Consider the following 6203-nt stretch of genomic DNA (forward strand, 5'->3'; position numbering starts at 1 on the left):
TTTTAGTTCATTTGAATTATTTTCATTTGAACTATTATCAAAAAATAGTTCTAATGAACATTAAAATAGTTCAAAAGGACATAAAAATAGTTCAAATGAACAAAAAATATTTCAAATGAACACAAAAATAGTTTAAATGAACAAAAAATAGTTCAAATGGACATAAAAATATTTCAAATGAACATAAAAATAATTCAAATGAAATAGTTCAAATGAAAAAAAAATAGTTCAAATGAACTTAAAATATAGTTTAAATAAAAAAAAATAGTTCAAATGAAATAGTTCAAATGAAAAAAATAGTTCAAATGAAATATAGTTCAAATGAACCAAAAAATAGTTCAAATGAGAAAAAGATATTTCAAATGAAAATGACAAAAAAATAGTTGAAATGAACAAAAAAAAGTTCAAGGAGGAAAAATAGTTCAAATGGACAAAAAAAATAGTTGAAATGAACAAAAAAATAGTCACAATGAATAAAAAAATAATTCAAATAGACGTAAAAATAGTTAAAATTCAGACAAAAAAAATAGTTCAAATGGACATAAAAAATATTTAAACTATATTTTAAGTTCATTTCAACTTTTTTTTTCATTTTAACTATTTCATTTTAACTATTTTTATGTTCATTTAAACTATTTTTATGTTTATTTGAAACATTTCTGTGTAATTGTTAGCATAATTAATTGTCATTAACTAACTTAATGCGAATTATAAAAAAATTTAAAAACTGAATTAGAAAAATAGTTCAAATGAGCAAGAAATGTGTTGATTTGAACTACAGGATATGACGTCATGTCAGTAGTTCAAATGAACAATATAGTTCAAACGAACAATAGTTCAAACGGGAGTAGTTCAAATGAGAATCCACCCCATACATTTATTTTTAATGGCTATAACTATACAAGAAATGCCAACTTTAAACAAATAATAAGGTATAGGAATCAGTTTTTGATGATATTTCATTTCATTTTCGTACATTTCTCAATTTTGGAAAAATTATCCACCATACTTATGTCGCACTATGTGTTAACCAAAACAATTAAGCTTACTTCGCTGTTAGGTCGTCTTTGACCAAGATGTTCTCCTGTGGCCGAACCCAACATTTCTTATCCCTGGCAGAACCGTAAACAACCTCTCGTGTAGTGATCGTACATTTCAAGTATAGTAAAAGCTTTAAAAATTCGTGATTTATAAATCTTTGTAACCAAACTGTTATTTTATTTGAGAAGTCAAAAACGTTGTTTTATCACCATTTAATAGTCCGCGTATCCCCTTCTAACCCTTCACAAGTAAGCACATTTCATAATAAAAATAATTATTGTAAACATTAAGGCGATACAAGAATCAAACGAACTAACTATTTCATTCAAGGAAATAAATATCTATTGACTGGTAACAGTATCACATAATTATAATATCCAGCTACAGAGCGTCCCATATCATATCAGATTATCTCTAATCTTTAACGTCAAAATAAACCCTTAATACTCGAAAAACTTATCATTTTCCGCAAGAAAATTCTTATATAACCCTTATATTTTTTTTCAAAATGATTCATTCTAATTAAATTTTCTAATTAGTCCCAAAAATCGTAATTTAGACCCGTTCTCGGTCTAATATGATGTGGGACACCCTGTATGTGGAGGAAGCTAGGTTCGAGCTCAGACAAAGGTCGTCTTTAGCTCTTCCATAGAGGTCCCCCCCAGCATCATCTACGAGGTTGACGATTTGAAAGTCGTCTTTAATCTTTGAATTTATTTGAGAAATTCATTCGTCATCCTTCTTTCCCATGTATGATTCTTGAAACACTTGATCTCAAAAGTCCTGGGATATTCTCTAAAGGATCACAGTGTTCTTACAGGAAGGTAGAGGTTTAAAAAAATGTCAACAAAAACGGACAAATTGTTTTGATGTCGAGCTATGTTACGCCTTCTCAAAACATGTTTTATGTAAATTGTATCTTTTCCTTTTTGTCTTTTACTCCCAATTATTTCCTTGTCTAAAAAATTGCACAAAGGAAAACATAATATTCTTAAATAGATTTTTGGTGGAAGAAAATACTTAATTCATTTTTTAGCAACAGTTAATATATCCAGAATTTTTTTTGACTCTAGTAGTTACATGAACACATTTAAACATTAAGTACACTGTACTATATACAGTACCAATAAGAAAAAATAACAGCTTGTACATTGCTGGTACATAAAACCATTTGAAAATGTTCTTTAATCTTACTCCAAATGTGATATACTAAACAGCTGTTTAACATCTTTTATCTAAATTCTATATTTAGGTTAGTATTCCTTGTCCTTGAGGATTAAAAAATCCTGGATATAGTGTTGCCAAAGCAGCAAATATTATAGTTATCAAGCAGTTTAGACCAGAATACGATGTAAATAATAATATCTTCACCTCTCCTCAAGAATATGCTCTACTTGAACTCAAAACAGTACGAAGCAAATAGATTATCAAGTACAATAGGTGGTAACAGTGAAATGGACCAATTATACACAACGTCACAAGTGCCAAATATAACAAGGAGCACGAAATTTTCTCACATTTTTTTGACAAGATAAGATGAAGAATGTAAAACCGAAAATAAAGAACAAATAAAATTGCACTAATTTTACTGCAAGATAAGCACTTAAATCTAAAATTATCACTATTATTGAATGCTATATACTTTGGAGAAAAAAACTCAGCGGGAGCGGTTGAACCAGCGGTTGAGATCTAGCCTAGGCTCTACACAGTTCAGAATAAAAATTTAAGAAGAAATTTACAATTTGTTCAACCGCAAAATCGCACTTTTTCAACAAATGAAATATAATTTTTCATGAATAACGTTTTCTGATTTTTTAGCAACTTTTTGCTTTCAACCGCTGGTTTTCTGATTTTTTCAGCAACTTTTTGCTTTCAACCACTGTTTTAAAGAATTTTCAGCAACTTTTTTGCTTTCAACTGTTTTCAGATTTTTCAGCAAGTTTTTTGATTTCAACCGCTGTTTTTCAGATTTTTCAGCAACTTTAAACCAGCGGTTGAAAGCAAAAATGTTACTAAAAAAACTTTAAATCAGCGGCTAAAAGTTAAAAAGTTGCTGAAAAAATTTTGCTAAAAAAACTTTAAACCAGCGGTTGAAAGCAAAAAAGTTGCTTAAAAAATCTTCAAATCAGCAGAACAGTTAAAAGTTAAAAAGTTGCTGAAAAAAAATTAGCCGAAAAATCTTCAAACCAGCGGTTGAAAGCAAAAAAGTTGCTGAAAAATCTTTAAATCAGCGGTTGAAAGTTAAAAAGTTGCTGAACAAAAATTTGCAGAAAAATCTTTAAACCAGCGGTTGAAAGCAAAAAAGTTGCTGAAAAATCGGAAAAACAGCTGCTGAAAGCAAAAAAGTTGCTGAAATATCGGAAAACGGTTGTAAGCAAAATGTTGCTGAAAAATCTTTAAACCAGCGGTTGAAAGTAAAAAAGTTCTGAAAAATCTGAAAACCAGCGGTTGAAATCAAAAAAGTTAGCGGCTGAACAAATTTTAAATTTGAGCAAAAAAGCATTTCTTATTCTGAGTCTAGGCTAGGCGTAGAGTCTAGGCTAGATCTCAACCGCTGGTTCAACCGCTCCCGCTGAGTTTTTTTCTCCAAAGTATATATCATTCACTATTATTAATAATTTTGTCGGACACATAAAACTGAATTGACACTTGTGACGTCAGAATACAGCTTTACTAATAGTGTACAAATTCTACGTTGCCATCTATTGTACTAGAATCTATTTGGTATTAAATATTTTCTTCACTTTAGAATTCATTAAAGGTATGTTTGCATTATTTTTGGGTTTTTATGACAAAGTTTTCAGAATATATATCAGCAAAGCTAGTAATAGGAATAAAAGATAGAAAAGATATTATTTAAAATAAAACCTGTTCTGAAAAGGCCTTTAACATTGCTTACATAGGACAATTCTCCATTTTCAATTAGATTTTTTTAATCCTCAATCCTACTTGATTGTTTATTGCCTATATTGCCGGAGTTATAGGGAATTTTATTCAATACTAGCTGAAGGGCCAGGCGTTGACCGTGAAATTTTTTTTCAAAAATAAAGTTCGACTTTTTTCTAGCCTTTAACACCCCCTAGCCACCCCTAAGTGTCCACAAAAAAATTCAGCCCAATCGGTCAAGCCTTTTGGCCGGCTATACGCAACATTTATACGAATGCCTTGTTTTATCATATAGATAAAACCAAAATTGTCAATATTTAATCAAAATTAATCATATCTCCGGTAAGAGCACAAAAAGGCAGACCTCATTTTGGAAATGCCAAGACTTTTTGAGACTATTAACTCAAAAATTTAACTTTTGAAATTTGGTTTACAAACAAATGCCGTAAACTGTTTCAAAGATCTTCAAGTAGCCTTGAACACCCTGTAGAATCAACCCATCTATCCAATCCATGCAGTATCTTTTCCCCCGGAATGAGATTTAAATTTCCTATAATTAACCCCATTGTCCAACTCAACTAACCGAAAAATTCAAACAATGTTTGAATTTTTTCCAAGATATCTCCCAGAATAATTATATTCCATGCAGTGTGTATTAACATAAGGAAGTGGAAATAATGACAACTCATATAGGTCCAAAATCTAGATTTTGAAAAACCTGTTTATACAGTAAAACCCTTAATAACGAATACATCGAAAGAATTCATTAAATGTCGTATTCTTCACTTTCTGATAATGGAATGTTGCAGATATTTAGTTTTTTAATTAAATGATTATATGGAACTCTTTAAAACTGTTCCCGCATATTCATTGCTATTTATTTATTTTCGCAAATACTGATATTTACGTAATTTAGTATAAAAATCATTGAAAAATTGTCAAGACGACATTTGATAAATTCTTCTGATGTATTCTTTACAAAGGGTTTCACTGTAGTAAAAAGTTTCAATCTTAATAAAGCTTTTTGGTTTAGGTAACTGCAAATATCTTTTCAAAACCTTCTTACATCGACATATTTTTCAGATTCATTATACCAGTTCATTAAAGTTATTGCTTTCTATAGTGCAGATATCGATATATATATATATATATAAAAAATCAGGATAGATTTCTATAAATGTTGTCAAACCCAAGGATGTAATGCAAGGAAAGTTATTTCAGAAGTGTACACATCATTTGTACTGCAGTGCACTGTCTCTGGGCGGTAATGTAAACACAAGACGGATGTCACAGCCTTACATGGGATCCATCTTTCACATAAAAAAATCAATGAAATATTCTGGTCATACTAATCGAACACTGATGCATCTATTCTTGTTTACAAATTCCGCCCAAAGAAAACTGGTTTCAATGTGTACGCAGAGTATACACGACCGCAATTAACTTTCCTTGCATTACGCCCTTGGTCAAACCAAACTTTCTGCTATGTTGGCAGGCGTTGAATGTGCAATGTGACATTTTAGAGGTATTACTTTCTATTTATCTTCAAGATATGTAACCTTGATTCTTTAAAAAGTTTCCGTTTATCTAATGATGAGGTATAATCAATTCCTTGTTTAATCAGATTTAATCAAAGGAAAACAAAGTTTTACTATGAAGCTTGACGAGCTTGACCAAGTTAAACATGTTTAAAAATAAGTACTAAGACTGGAAAAATTCTCCATAAACATGATAACTGCTGCTAATTTACATGTGGATTATGATATTTGAATAGAACGATGGATGGATAAATCGATCCCACCGCCGTAAACTCTCATTGGTTCTTAATAGACACCAGGCACGTCAGTGAAACCAAATATTTCAATGTTGGATAAAATTGCAAACTACGATCTTATTACAATATTTCACAAAAGCGTTGGTTTATGAATGTATTTCGGTTTAATATATGTATATCTGAAACTAGAGTATCATGCTTAAATATTTAATCATAATCTATTATAGTTGGGGTTTAATCCAAGAATTGTGTATATATCAAACAATAGAATATATATCATATATTCATAAGTTAATTGCCAATCCAAAAATCCTCTAAAGAAATAATTTTGTCCAACAAAGACAATGTGTAATAGCTCTGTGGAATGATTTTATTATGGGGGGGGGATTCTTCAAAATGTTTTGCAGAGAAGCATACATATTAATCCAACGAATATAGTTAACAAAAATTCAATTTTTGAATATTATATAATCCACTTCCGTGGTTAATGAAGAAATCTATG

Source organism: Eurytemora carolleeae, unplaced genomic scaffold (assembly GCF_000591075.1).
Source record: "Eurytemora carolleeae unplaced genomic scaffold, Eaff_2.0 scaffold1314, whole genome shotgun sequence".
NCBI lineage: Eukaryota > Metazoa > Arthropoda > Copepoda > Calanoida > Temoridae > Eurytemora > Eurytemora carolleeae.